This window comes from Rousettus aegyptiacus, unplaced genomic scaffold, assembly GCF_014176215.1.
Source record: "Rousettus aegyptiacus isolate mRouAeg1 unplaced genomic scaffold, mRouAeg1.p scaffold_m13_p_1, whole genome shotgun sequence".
NCBI classification, from domain to species: domain Eukaryota; kingdom Metazoa; phylum Chordata; class Mammalia; order Chiroptera; family Pteropodidae; genus Rousettus; species Rousettus aegyptiacus.
The window spans coordinates 150,699,807-150,715,688 of record NW_023416284.1 but is presented as its reverse complement, the minus strand read 5'-3'; the positions used below and the strand labels follow the sequence as shown (position 1 = coordinate 150,715,688).

The window sequence follows — 15,882 nt, the reverse complement described above, 5'->3', positions numbered from 1 at the left end:
AGGTTGTTAGACAAAAATGAAAGAAAAGCAAGGCTGGTCATTTGAGTGGTTCCAATGTTTGAAGGCAACAAAATAAGAGTACTGGATTCTTCCCAGTCTTTGCCCCTGTTAAAGTAAAAAATTATCCTGACACTAATTAAAATGGTAAGGAAGACTATTTGTGGCTACTACAATAAGGGTCAAGACTATGGCAACAGAGGAGAGAGATCAGGCTTAATTCTAAAAACGGCAAAGACAGCCAGGGATTTCCAGCCAAGTTGGAGAGTGAGGGAGAGAGGATAAAAAAATTATTAAGAGGAGACAGTAAGTATAGGGGGATTCTTGTCAAACCCACTTAAGAGGATTCTTGCTGAAGACATGTAAAGGACTTATACATCAAAAGTGGAGGATGAGGAACTCAATCAGATATCAAGAGTGATCAGATATCAAAGTGAGGTATTCCTCTAAACTGACTTAAAAGGATTCTTGCTAAAACTGAACTAAGTAAGCTGAAGAGAGGACTCTAGGATGAGGCCTGGTCCAAAAGGGAGCTCAGAGGAGCCTGACTTTAGTTAAAAAGTGTGTTACACCCATATGGATATTTCTGTCACTAACACTAAACAGCTAGAATCAGCAGGTCAAATCCTCTCCCAGGAACAGAGCTTAGCAGAGCACTGTCAACACTTGCCTCCTAAACTGGCCTTTCTTTAATTTCATTTTTTCTTTAAATATGTTAATGTGATAATTTCTCATACCTAGGTTTTCTCCCATGTTTTCTTAATCTGTTTCTATTCATTAGTTACTGATTTATGGTGTAACTTTCAAGGGGCAAACCTATTTTCAAGTTCTGCTTGCTCTCGATACATTTATGTAGTTTTAAAAAAGTTTTAGAAGAACAATTCTAGGACAACTATTTCCTAATTGTGTCCCCAAGAAATATGTTTGATCCTACTGGGAGATTTACAGAGCACACTAAACTATGAAGCAAATAAACTTATTTAATGAATCAAATGTTTCTCAATGTATTCGAAATTTGATTTTTGTGTGGGGGGAAGGTAGTAACTTGCATAGTTTTTATTTTGTTTATTAATTTTTTTAGTTTTTAATTACAACTGAGATTTCATACTATTTTATATTAGTTAATAGGTATACAGCATAGTGGTCAGACACTTATATAATTTACGAAGTGATTCCCCTGACTAGTCTAGTACCTACCTGGCAGTTATTACCGTATTATTGACTATATTTCCTATGCTTTCCTTTATATCCTTCCCTGTATGTCTCCAGTACCCCCTGAGCTGCCGTCCCACCACTGAGGCCCAGGGTAAGTGCCTGTGAGCAAGTGAGTTTTCGCACTAGCCCTTTAAGGGGATATCAGGGTTTCCAGCAGCCTTCTGCCTTACCTAGACAGTTGGAATCCCCACTCATTTTTATAGTCATGTTTTGTGGGGACTCCCTTTCCCACCCCCAGAAACCCTGGGGGTCTGGAGCCCCTCACTCCTCTGGGCGTACCTCGGCAGCTGAGGTATCCCTCCCATGCTCAACCACTACCCATGTATATAGGACTAGCCCATTTCATGTCTCCACCCTCCTACCAGTCTCAATTTGGCCTCTTCATTATATCCTTAGTGATAGTAGTTATATTCAGCTACTCTTCCAATGGTTCTCTAGGTTGATTATTGTAATTTTGATGCAGTTGTGGGAGAAGGCAAGCACAGCGTTTACCTGCTCTTCCATCTTGACCAGAACCTGATTTTGTTTTATTTTTTATGAACATATTCAGTAAACAGGGAAGAGGTAGGGAGGGGAGACTTTATCCCCCAGGTATAAAAGAGCCCATCTCTGACCAGTGGCTCCTTTTTTCCTCCAATTTTGTGTAAGATTGAGAGAGAGGAGACAGTCAAGTGTGGACTGCTGGAGGAAAATTCCAGGTTTTGCTATAATTGCAGTTCCCACTATCATCCCAGAGACCTGGGTTATTTGCCTGGATAAAGAGGGGAGGAAAAGGAACTTGGAGGCTCACTTCCATCCAGCAGGCTGAGTCAGGGTCCTTGTACTCTGGAAAAAGTTTCCTAGAATTCCATAAATCTTTAACAGCTGTCATTCAGAACCCTCAAGGTAAAGGAGGAGAGCCCTCTACTTCACTCCTATCGGCCACAAACTATTGGCATAATTGTTGGAATAAGACCTGGAACTGAATCTCAGGCTTAGCTAACAGGTTCCAAGACCTCATAATTTCCTCTCTGGCTTTTTATTCTGAGCCTAGAACCCAGAGATAAGGCTCTGGAGAGGGAGTTTTGGGAGTAAGGTAACAGGGATAATAAGAAGTAGAGAGTACCATAGTGAAGCGAGGAAGCTCTAAGGTTCAGGGCTACAGGGCCACCCATACTGAGGCTGAAATTGACCTTTAGACATTTAGGCCATGACTTCTGACATTAAAACTAATATGGCCAGAGCTGGGAAAACTCAGAGGAAGTGATGGGAGAAAGGAGCATCCCCCAGCACATTCCCACTCTTGTCCCTGACTCTTATGCGCTTGTGATATATGAAATAGGGGGAAGACTCTGCATAAGGAGTTAAGGAGAAATGGGTCTGATCCTGTCTTCACAAACTGTGATACAGTGTGAGTGTTCCCCTTCTTTGGCCCTTGGTTTACTCCTTTCTATAGGGAAGAGGCTGGGCTGGATGATATGTGATACTTCCTGTTTGGACATCCAGGATGCTTCTCTGAGCCGAAGTCAGCCATTGGGGAAGTGAAAGTGAGCTCTTGGCATATATGGAAAACATTATTGGACACTTAAAACATTAAACAAATAAAGCTTTCAAAGAGAAGTGATTCCCATCCTCTGGCCTCCCCATGTAACTCTCAGATATTTAGACCCGAGGGCTGAAGGTTTTAAAAAACAGGTATGTGATATGGATGGGGCAAGAGTAGAACATCGTGAAGATTTTCAGGAACACTTCACAGTGAGGGAAATTATGAAGCTTGAGGCAAATGAGACCTCTCCATTCACAAGCCTGGGCTATTTCTCTCAACTTCTGTTAAGGGATTAGGGTCTGATTTTCATCTTCTTTCCTTCTCCCTACATCTCCATGTTATTTGACTTTATAGTTTGAAGAAAATAAAGACCGTGCAGCCGCCCGTTCATTTAAACAGGAGATTCATTTCTTTTAAGCCAAAAAGTAAACATCGTAGCAGGAAGATCTTGGCAGTGGTGTCTGGCCTTTCCTAATAACCCTTTGGCCCTGTCTCCACACAGTGCTTTGTAAATTCCATAAAAGCTTACCAATTTTTATCCTGATAAACATCTTAAATGCTGAAACTTGATGAAGTTTAAAATTAAAAGTCCTAATGATGAGTAGGAAAGGGACTTCTCTTATTTAGAATTATTATCCACTTTCTAAAACTTTTATCTCCTACCTTCCCAAGCTTTGTTTCAAGAAAAGGGCCTCATTTAGTTAAATATGTGAAAGATTGAATTTCATCTGGTTTAAGAGATAGGCTTTGCCTTTTCAAAAAGGTTGCTTTTTATCCTCTCTAAAAATCTTAATGTTTGTGTCGTATGACTTAAACAAAAAAATGACTCCAGACCACATGGAGATCATCATAGATCAGAAAAAAAGAGAGATAAAAATCTTGAAATAAAAAAGTTGAGTAATCCTTGTTAGCACAAAGATTTCTAAGTAAACTATGAGCCCTTTATGGGTTTGATTCTGAAGTCTTTATTTAGACAACAATTCTTTCAGTTAGTGAAATTTTTATTTGAATAGAGAACATACAGTTAGGGGATTAAGAGGCAGGTTATAAGGAATCTGGAAGACTTGATACTTTGTTAGCAGAACTCCTATTGGAAGCCAGGCTGTAGAGAGTAAAAAATTTGGTGAGGATGTGGAGTAATAGGAACCCTCGTGCACTGTGAGAGAGAATGTAGACTGGGGCGGCCATTTTGGACAGTGACTTGGCAGTGCCCAAATCAGGTATCCAAGGCTCTATGATCATGCCAGTACTATAGTGGGACATGCAGGAGGATGTAGAGGAACCAGGATGTCTTATCAGTTGGAATTAGCAAGTGAATTGTGGTGGTTGAGCACCTTGGAGCACTGTGCAACATTTAGAAGCAATGAACTTGATCAACGTATCACAGCACAGACAGATCTTAAAAACATGGTGTGGAGTAAGAAAAATAAGACACAGAACGGGACCTTGGATATGTAAATGTATACAAAGTTTTAAAAAATATGCTCAAACAATACTTTTTATAACATTGCATAGAAACTCAAGAAAAATAGAATGAGTATGGTTCGTTAGTTCTATCCTCTCTCTACATGTGAGGTAATTGCAGGAAGGAGAGATGAAGAAGTAGTAGAAGGCTGGTTGCATGTTGAAAACAGATGATTTAGTGTGAGCATCCACTAAATGGAATCGGTAAATCAAGAAAGACACATTAATCACGTGCAGCTCAGTTGTTTCCTTTTTTTCTTGGGAGGGGGCCTCCATGTTAGAGAACTGCCTGGGTCCAGGGCTGTCTAGGATCAGGTGGGCAGATCTTCCTAATTCTATAGTTTAGTCCATAGGCCCAACTGGGTCTCACATTTCCAAAAATGGTCATGGCTTCCATTTTTACTTTATTACTTAAATTGTTTATAACTGAATGGGGGAAATGGATATTATTTATAAGGAACACTCTCAGAGACTGCAGCTGTCGTGGGCATGCCAACAACTTGAACTGTGTTGTTTCTATTATTTGGCAGCCAATTTTCCTACCATCTTACCTACCTGGATCAAGGTGCAGCCTGTACTTGGCAAAAAGTGGTGTACTAGGTTGAGAAGAAAAGTAAGTGTTCTTACCACCAGAGAGGAATGAAGCAGTTATCAGAGCTTCATATCAGAGCCTGTTGACTCAGGTTTGTCTGTAAAATTAAGTTTATGGATTAAGCAAGCTTACTTATTAGGATTTCTATGGCTAATTTCAATTAATCCTATGTTCCTAGGGTGTGGTACACTAGAAGGAAAAAAGAAAAGGTTGCTGCAGGCATGCTGGGAACAACGGACAGCAAAGGAGGTGGCGAGGGAGCCAAACAGCACATAACAACTTTAGTAGTCATGGAGAGCCTCATGTAATGTGATAACTGATGTCCCTCAACTGCAAGACAAGGTGATTTCTATTGATAATATTCTGTTGAATATATTCAGTTAGGTGAGAAAATAACTGATACAGTTTTAATAGATTGCCATTAAAAAGAGAAAGACATTTGAAATGGTTAACATCAATTGTTTGCTAAAGTTAAAATGGCACAAAAATTGCTAATGTGTCACACCTAATTCTCCACCCTCTTTTGATAAATGAGTTATGATTTGATATTACTATTTTTAAATCATTAGTATATTTACAAAGTCTACTTTTTTCACTCTTGTAAAAATGTACACTTTATTCCTTTCTGCAGTTGTCTGAGTAATAAACCCAAGTTCATTATTATGGGCTCTAAGGTCTTTACTAAAACCAGTTAAACATGGAAGTGCTTTAAACAAAGAAGTATTTTCAATTGAAAACATTATATTAAATGTTCATTGCTTTACAAACTGTTGTAAATTTGCAATATGTGTATTTCATATTATATAACTGTAGACTTTAATCAAAAATACATAGCTAAATAATAATCTGTAATAAATGTATGTTATATATGTAGCTAGATTTGCAACATTTCTTCCCAACTTAGAATGATAATAGTGACTTTTAACTGTTAATTTCTTTAGTTCCAGTTAGAGGATACAGTGACCATGTGAAAACTTTGGCTGACAATAATGTTTTTAACATGATTAGAAGCACACATCTTCCAGGGTCTCTGCAGTCATCATATTCACTGAGATGCCTAAGTCTTTATGCACACAGAACTAAAAGAAATCAATATGAATGTGAGTAGGCATCTCTATAATGTAGTGGAGAAATATGCTGGGGATTATTTATCATTTAAACACCAGAAGCCCAACATAAACAAAATTTTAAATTATTTTTCTACTTAAAATGTAATATGTGGTTAACGTAGGATAAAACATTAGAGAAGAACAAAATTAAAGCCTTTTGTTTTCTTAATACCTTTTTCTCACCCTCCTGAGATTACTAACCACTGCTACATTTCTTCTACGTATTTCCTAGAACTTCCAGAATTGAGCCTTGATTTTACCATTAGGAATGTTGCTAGTTAAGTATAATTATTATATCATGACTTTATTGACCATCATATAGATAAAAATTTTAAATGCAGATGATATTTGGTTTAATATATGTAAATTCATGAGAGGGCCTTTGAAGAATCTTTTTACAGTCTTAGACCTGACTCATTTTAGATTCCATTCTCTCGAGCAAGAAGAGCTGGTTAGGCCTGTTTTTCTTGGTTCCCATAATCTTTTCCTGTCTCAATTCAGCTTTACCCCAAATCGTTATACACCCAGTTAAAACTTACTTTTGCATTATCTATATGATTTCACTTTTAATAATTCTAGGATAAATTACTTTTTTTTTTGGTAAGAAAATAGTTAACTAGTATAGACTTTAGTAGTTTAAACTTTGATGAAAGTAACAGCTGCCTTTGTCAAAGAAAGGAAATCTTTTGGGATGGTTAGTACCAAGTTCTTTGGCACCTGGATAGATACAAAAGCTTAACGATTTGTAATTTTATACTTTCTAGTACATTAAAGAGGTAGATAATTGATCACCGTTGATTTGCAACCAAAATTCTTAGCATATCAAATGGGATTAGGTGAATATAAGTAGGAGAGTAATTTTCAATTTTATATTTCCAATTATCAATGTTTAATTAAAGTGAGAAAATACTAATAAATGGATAAAAGTGCTTATTAAATAAATGAATAAATAAATGCCTCTAACAAGGATGTTGTGATATGTTCTCATTAAGTGTTGAAAAGACAAATAGTTCTAAATTCATTCATTAAAATTATTATCTCATCTACTTATCTTTCTATCTACCCATTTCAAAAAAGTACTTTTTAGATGCCCTTCTCTGGAGGTGAAACTATAAGAGAATAATAATAATAATAATAATAATAATAATAACAATCATAATAATAAAACATAACAAAAACAAGCAACAAACCTCATAAAACATTAATAGCATCCCCAAGAAGCTAAACATCAACACCCTAGTTTCAATTCTCAGAGTAGACATTTGGGTAATGTTTCTAAAAAAAAAAAAAAAAAAGTCATAAAATTGATTTATATAGGCTAGAAAAGAATTGCCTTGGGGATTAAAATTAGAGGTAAAAATTTAGACTACAAAGTCCCACTCTAGGAGATATTGATTTAAGAATTTAAGAGGTCTGCATCTACCAGTTTACTAACTGTGAGTCATTGATCAAACCACTTTATTTTTCAGTGCTGACTTATAATAGGTAATGAAACCTACTTCTCAAGCTTTTCAGGAATACTATGTGAGACACTATACATGAGAGCCTTTGCACTTTCTAAATGTTATCCAGTTCTAAGATAGTCACTTTTAAGGTACCTCACTGAAGTAAAAACACATTTTCAGAGGTATAGACCCTTTTCCATAGTTTTTGCTAGCCTTGTTAGTAAAGCAATCAACAAGTGACAGTTGTTATGATTGTCACCTTTAGACAGTTGTAGTTTGACTTTCAGGGGCTCTCTGATAGCAGCCTAGATATTCAGTGATCCCAACAAACAACTCCAGGGGAAGTTCCTGGGGACAAATCTTAATAAGCTTAGAAGGCTAGCTAGCATTTTTTCCAGAGCAAACAATAGGCAAGTTATCTGAGTGGGCCTTTGAAATTCCTTATAAAGGTGAGCAACCACCTCTAAAAGAAACATCAAAGACATAGCTCTCAAAAGCATCATTCACATTAGAAGAGTGTTGGTACTGCCCACTCTAACAAATAGGAAGTTATTATATAAACTTAAGGATCTATTGAGAAACTGCCAGCGGGAAGTCTCTGGCCTCTTGTAGAAGAGAGAGTAATTGTGTCAACTAATTAGCAACTAATCGCTTCACATGTAGCAGGCAACACAATTTAGAGAATATATTACTTAATCAGACAATACATTAATTTTTTAAGGAAAGCAGCTTTCACTGTCCCAGATATATATATTTTATGCCTCAAAGAGCGTTTGTAGCAAGTAGTTTGCAGTCCCGAAAGGCCTCGTTAATGTTAAGAATACTATTAAAAACAAAAATGACTTCGCACAATCTAATTGTAATACAGTGATTGTGTTTAGAAGAGTCATAGAAGTGGGCATTTAGAATCTCAGAATGAAAGTTCATAGAGCAGGCAGGGTAAGACTTTAAACATATGCTATCTTAATCTCTCTTAGATTAGATATCCACTGTCTGCATGTTTGAATTTCAGCAATGCCATGATAAATGTCTGAGTCAACATGGGCACATTAAAGACAAACAACTAAGATTAAGAACAAAGACTTCTAGAAGAAAACAGATTTCTGCACAACGAGCCCCTAGAAATCAGATCGTTTTTTATTCCAGGGATACTGGGACCAGATATGAAAAAAAGGAAAAGGCTGTAAGTACATGCTTAGGTTCATATTTAGTCTTTTTTTTTTTTTTCTCTCCTTTGCTAATTTATTTTCATTCAGCTGTTGAGTCTATAGTGTGTCGTTATCACTGGAAGCTGGAAGCTGACGTGGTGCACCAATTAGAAACTATAACTGAGGGAGCTGCTTTTCTCAGCAATCTCAGTGTTGTCATGCAAATGAAAGAAGCCCACACTTTCCTTTACCCTAACCTTTAATGCTGTGAACAAATTCTAAGTCTGTTGCTGTTTGCAGAAAAAGTATACATTTTCTTGTAGACTCCTTTTTTACTATGAATAAAGAAATATATACAATTTAGGAACATCAGGCCTGCAAACACTAGGTTTATGATAACAGAGCCAAATGCAAATTAAAGCTAATTGGTTTTGTGTACATTTCACAGACAAATACTGTAAAGAATATTCTAGAAGGGCATTCAGCATTCAATAAGAGGTTGTACTAGAATTCTGTTTTCTCAGAAGTGAATTATTTCTAAAAATCAAGTATTCAAACTAGTGATTAACTTAAAAACAGAGAAGATTTGAGATTACCTCAGTGTCTCACCTGAATTTTGCTATCTTTTCTTAAGTAAAGGGAAAGGGGTAAAGTTATATACATGCAATGTCAGGGCTTATATAAAATCTGGAAAATATGAGCTGTTTTATGTTTTTCTGTGTGTGTGTGAAAAAAATGAAGAAAACATTGTATTCTGTGCTTTCTAAAGCCCCTAAGATTCTATAATTCTGTCAGAAGCAATAAAAAAAAAATCTTTATAGGAGGTTTAAATCTAAATTTATATGTCTTGTCTTGAACTTGTGGATTGGAGACATCAATAGTTAACCAAACATGGCTGTTTACCAGTATAAAACAAAGCTATTGATCACACAAATAGTTGATTTGCTTTATCCATTTCCACACAAATGTACATAGTTCAAACAAAAGATTAGTTTTTATTAATATAGCCTTTACTTCAATTCTCGTTTGGTTTATGAGTGTCACACTGCCACCCCGTGGACATGAGTCTTCTCAGCTTTTAGGAAGGTCTGTTTATTAACTGGTAACTAGTACTCCACCTAAAAATTATGCAGGGCCATCAATTGTAACAAATGTATCACTTGGGTAGGGGATTATAGTAACGCAGGACACTATGCATGTGTGGGTCCAGAGGGTGTTTTCCAGTGAACCTAAATTCCTCCAAAATGATGATGATGATGATGATGATGATGATGATAATTAATAATAAAGTTTTAAAAATATCACACACACAAAAGCAGAGCAAATAGTGTGTGTATGTATATAGATGCACACATGTATATACATACATATGTAATAGCTTTAAAATTAGTGTATGTGAATTTTTCAGCCATTGTTCACCATGTAGGAATTAAAAGAAAAATTGTTTCCTACTAAAATGAAACTATGTAAAATGATAGTTATTGCCTAAGCCAGTTTAAAAAGATATAATAATACCTTTAACAGAAACCATAACACTCATCCAGAAACAACCTTTGCTTGTAGAGATACATCCGGGTTTGACTCCTGGCTCAATCACTTCACTGCTACAGCATGAAAATGGGTTTGACAAGTGTGTAGGCTGAGTTGAATTGTCGTAGAGAATAAAGAACTGGGGGGCTTGAGTGATCTGGTTGGCCTCCTGCGGCAGGATCATCATGGCTGTCATTCAGGCACATTCTGCTTTTCCTACTTATTTCGTCAACTTCTTTTAACTTGTTCCTGTTTTTCTCAATATCATCAAATCATCTCTTCTTCGCTTGGTTTCACTAGACATGGGCTTCATGAAGCAAGAAGCCAGTGCCTCTAAGACACTGACTATCACAGGGCTGGCATGCAGGATGTGCCTTTTGAATACTTGCTTGAGATAAGCAGACCATTTCATTTAAAACAGTGAGCAATGGGGCTAGGGGGACAAAATTCTGTGTAGTATTTGTTGTACCCCCATTTACTGCCTTTTCCCATTCTCCTGGATATTTTCATCCCTCAATATTCCTCTCATCCAAAATCTCTGAGGTGGTGAATCTATGGGAAGAATAAAACTGAATGTGTTTAAAGTGCCTCAGAATAGCCTTAACTCAGATGCCTCAGACTTGGCATCATTGTATCACTAGTTTTTCGTTGTGCTTGAATCAGAGTTCTATGTTAGGGGAGTTTGAGCAGGGCATTGCTGGAGAGGAGCTCCTAGCTGAGAGGACCCATTTAATGCCCATATTTATCACCCACACACATTTTGTATCACCTGCAAGGTCCTAGGCTTCATCTTTATCTGTTGTTATTTTAGATTCTTCTAATTTTTATTATGATATTTCGCTTTAGAAGCTCTTGACCAAGAATCAGAATAACAAATTGAAAATATCTTTAAAAAAACAAACATGATCTCACTTAAAGAAGTCTGGAAGTAGGTGGGCCCAGTGTTAATTTAATTTTTCATTGATTTTTTTTAAATTAAAACATTTTGTGAAGTAAAATGCTAAATTTGCATGAATTTTAAAGTCAAATGGAGATACAAATCACATTTGAGTTCACAAGCAGCTCAAAGCTCAAAAATCAAAACCCAAGTCCAGAAATGGCCATCATCCCCATTTAATTCTCTTTTGCTATCAGGGTTTTCCCAGGAAAAAGATGCAAAAATATAGGGCACAGTTATCTTGTGAACATGATGGTCTTCATGATTAGAACAGAACATAAAGTCTAGTTATTTCGCACATATTAAAGAGATTTAGTTGGATCAACTTTTTCCAGTTTTAGAGATCAGGGAAGAACAGTCTGCTAAGTTAAACCAGTAGACATAATCACGTGTTTTTAGGTAAATAAGAAAACCCAAGTTCAAGTTCATAGGGACAATTTTAGTTCCCAATAAACCATACTGTTTGAACCCTATTCAGTCTTAGATATCTGTCTTGATAAATCCTTTGAAAATTAGATAGTATATTGCATATATTTTGAGAAATACCTAGTACAATGTAAATATTTAAGGAACGTTACTGTTAAAACTAATAATAATACACTTAAAATATTGCCATTACCTCCAAGAACTTTATTCAAATCCAACCACAGAGAAATTGTAGCAACAACTGGATTGCAATGTGCTGTAGTTCAAGGATTGTTTTTCAGGTGGGCATGGGGGATGGGGTGGGGGTGGGGCTACTCTAAACTTTAAATTGATAGTAGTAAATAAAATATGTTTTCTCCTTAAAAGGAGTAGAACCATTGTAATTAGCTATTCCAATCCAAAAAGATGAAAAGAATGCTGATGGCCCACTGTAAATATTAGCTGACAAAAGGCAGTTTAATGTCAAAGTTAAGGTTAAACTTAAAGTTATAGACTTTAGGGTCAGGAAAATAAGGATTTCAGTCCCAATTCTGCTACCTACTATCTGTGTGAACCCAAGAAACTTCTTTAGCCTTCTCAGGACTCAATTTTATCAATTGTAAAATGGATATTCTTGTAATGATTTTATTTAATAAAGGAGAATGACACATAAGCCATATCTCAGTGTGTAGCACACAGACACTACTGGTTAAGTGTGAGTTGAGACCATATGCCTCATATCTGTTTCCTAACACCTGCAATTCTCTGTCAATCCAAAACTCATGGTAGAAGAAAACCACCAAACTTGTTCTGAATTATATATCTATTTCAAAACAGAGAAATTATTAAACTTTGATATATAAATATAAAATTCAAATAGCATACCTTCAAAACCCCAATTGCACACTCTCTTTTCCTTAAGGCCCCCAAATCAGTTTACTTCCCTCTCACTAGGCTTCTTTGATGGCATTGCAGCTCTGCACTGAGCTCCATCCTCTAGGATCTCTGCTATTTATGTCCTTATGACTGTGGTTTGAACTAATCTGTCCCTTCAAGTTCAGTCTTTGAAATAGAAAAGTAAATATTATTTTAAATGCTATTGTTAAATGTATTTAAGTAATATTAAATTATTTTATTTGATGTATTTAATAACATTTATTATTTTGATATATTATAATGAATAAAATATCAATTATATTTTAATGATATTTAATTAAATTATTTTAAAATATTTAAAACATGTAATAATATAAATATTCAGATACTATTTAAATAAATATCATTTTAAATATAGAATTCTGTTATTGTAAACTCTTGTTTTAGAGAAGCTTTGTAACCATTTTGCATTGTAAAGTTTCTTTGGAGCAAAGGACACAATTGGGAACTTTAACATATATGTTGCAATATCTTCAAATTTAATAGTTGCAAATAAAGAAATGCAAATCCTTGCTAAATCTGAAGTCATGGTTTCCTAGTTCTTCTAAATAGTATGTCTATTATCACAATAGCAATAAGAACTTCTAAAAGGAACACTTTGTTCTCACTTATGATCTTTAGTTGTAAGTGGTCAAACTGCTCTCATTGAAAGTATGTGAGATTGAGAAACCTTTTTATTAAATATAAGTAGCTAAAGAAAACAATGTTAGTGTAAATATTTAAGTTTGTGAGCAGATAACTTCGTTATATTAACAAAGACTAGTTCACTGTTCCAATTAAAAGCATGATATTATATCAACTAGTAATAAACAAAATTATGCAGTGTTTACATAATGTTGTAATATCTAAAATAGCAACCTGCAGATTTAGCCGTTTATCCCCATGTGCCTGTTCTTTTTTCTCTATGAACTTACTACCATATAATAACTTAGTACATGTTTTGCTTGTTTATGTTGTTTTTGTCTTCCTCTGGCCCCTGCTCATATGAAGACAAGTATTTCTAATGGTTTAGTTCACTGTTGTCTTCACAGTGCCTCGCATGATTTTTGTCACATATTAGGCACTCAGTAACTATTGAATATTCATTCAACAAATCATTATGACTAATTTAACTCCTCATTGGAACAACTTGAATAAAGTAAGAAATTTCTTAAACATGAAAAATATTTATTAAGAACTTACCATGTGGCACAAGTAGTAAAACTTTGAGATTGAATCTCTTATTATCTCCATGTACAGATGCAGAAATTGAGGCAGATAGAACTTATATAACTCCCAAGGCCACTTAGCTCATAGGTGGAGCCAGGATTGGATATAGGCTAATATGGGAGCCCATGTTCTAATTGCTATATTATTTCCAGAAGACAGAAAAGGTGAGGGCTTTGGTGTTAGAGACCTACTGTGGGGATTAAGAGAAAGTGTATTGAAACCCAATACCATGTCTAGCATCTAATAAACTCTCCAGACATGGTAAGGGTCAAGAATCATTTCTTAGTTTACCAAGAATCTTACCATAACACTGCAATAATTTTTGAAGCAAAGAAATCTGAAAGATTCCCATTATTCTCTTTCCTAGGTGAACTTCGATATACCCTAGAAAGGACATTTTAATTTTTAAGCCTAATTCAATATTCAAAGCTAATTGGTTTGTGCTCAAACTAATTTGTCATAAATGGTAAACATTCATAAATTACATAATTAATTATTAGTAGGGTTTCCTTTTTTACAAAATTGATTTCTCAGTATCCATAATAAGGCCGATGTTAGAGTTTTCCCCATGTCGTTCACAGCTTAATAATTGTAGTTATGATCACACATTTCTTAAAGCATATGGCTTCATTGAAAGACCAAAATCCTGGGGCTTGGTTCTCATGGTTCAAAATCTCTGGCTCCCTCAGCTGCTCCCATCTCCCATCGAGGTTCCCTGTTTAAGCAAACTCCATCTGTGCTTTCTGTCCCTCAGCTCATCATCTGGCCTTGGGTAGTTGCTTTCTTTTTTCTGTTCATAGATTTCATGCCTGGAGTAAGGGTTTGAAACAGCAGCAATTCTGGCCCAGAAGGGTGGTGGTGGTGGTGGTGATGTGTGTGGATCATCTGCAAGGTCATTGGTGATGCGGTGCAATATGGTACTTGAGTCTCAGTGCCTGGGGATGGTGGTGGACAAACTGCAGTAAGAACAAAGGTTGAGGGCACTCTGGAGGGTAGAGAACATTGAAAACTCTTTTGTAGACTCTGGTTCCTCTATATCTGAAGGCTGGGAGGAGGTGAGAAGGTTCAGGAGCCCGACTTTGCTGTCGAAAACCTCTTAACTTTATTACTAAAGCAGTTTTCACTTCAGGGGTAGCTTTAGGCAAAACGTTTAAGTGGTCACCTAATATCTGGTTTCAATCTCTGAAAATATCTTCCATGAAGACACGGTGCCTTTTAGTCTACACTTATATTTAAAAGGGTCAAAAAAGCAAATACTTGGGAGAATTAACAAATTAAAAGCAATGCTTTTGTTAGTAATAGGAGTTAAGAAGGCACTGGGTGCCTGGGAGGCACTGGATGGTGTAGGTTGTCCAAAAACTGTGGACAAACCATAGTGGTGCCAGCAAGTGCATGACAAGTATGCACCTCAGGGCTAGTTTATCTGACTAGAGAAAGTTCAGCCAGCAGCCAGGGCATGGGACCCAGGTGTCAAGGAGCAGATTATTTGTAAAGATACAAACTTGGAGATATCTAGCAGAAGTTTATAAAACCACTTATGGACGTGAGTCACAGATTGAAGTGAGAAATCCAGCAAATTTGCAGTGCAATCTTCACCTGAGGGAATGGAATGAGGGTACCTTAAATTCTGGCCATTGGTAGGATTGAGAGCCCAGACCTGGGGGCATGTGTGAGTCAGTTCACCTGTGAGAAGTTGGGGGCCATGGGTGCAGGGAGTCAGGGAGACACAGGGCAGTTGCTTTGAAATTCAATCATTTTTAGCTGTGAAATTGCAGTCTAAAGACTGTAATAAAAGTAATATGTGCTTACTGTAGTATATTCTAGACAATATGTGACATAGAGAAAATTATCAAGAATCACATTTTTTAAAAAAAGAATACCACTCTGAGAAAGATACTTTAGTTAGTGTATTTCTATCCATTTTTTTCTATTTTACATAACTGAGACCAGTCTTAGTATACAAATATTCAAAAGTATAAATATACTTCTTTCTATGTAATAGCACAGCATTAATTCCCTCAACCCATTAAAAACTCTTTATTGGGCTGATTTTTAAATAACTGTTATGATAATATCACCTGAGCAATCAGAGGAACTATGTGAGAAGAAACAAAAAAAGACCACAAATTCTGCCCTTACATTGTGATCCTGTCTTTTGTTACACCAAGCTAAAGGCATGCTGTGAAGTGATCTCATTTCCATCTTCAAGCCCCAGGGAAGGAATGCCTAGAACAAGAATGTCAAATAACCCACTTGTGCATTTCAACCAGCAAGGTCCCAGGCTCAAATAAAAATTGAATTTGATAATAATGTAACAAAAACAAATTACAGACAAGAAACTGTACTTTTGTTGGTGTTTTTAGCTTCTAT

At 36.0% G+C, this 15,882-nt stretch overlaps 1 long non-coding RNA gene across 1 annotated transcript; it reads left to right on the top strand.

The window, feature by feature from the left end:
- The first annotated feature begins 1,270 nt into the window (after positions 1 to 1,270).
- On the top strand, positions 1,271 to 6,302 carry LOC107520178. The gene is made up of 3 exons (XR_001599265.2): positions 1,271 to 1,303; positions 4,732 to 4,884; positions 4,972 to 6,302. It is a non-coding gene; the product is annotated as an uncharacterized LOC107520178 (long non-coding RNA).
- The last annotated feature ends 9,580 nt before the right edge of the window (positions 6,303 to 15,882 follow it).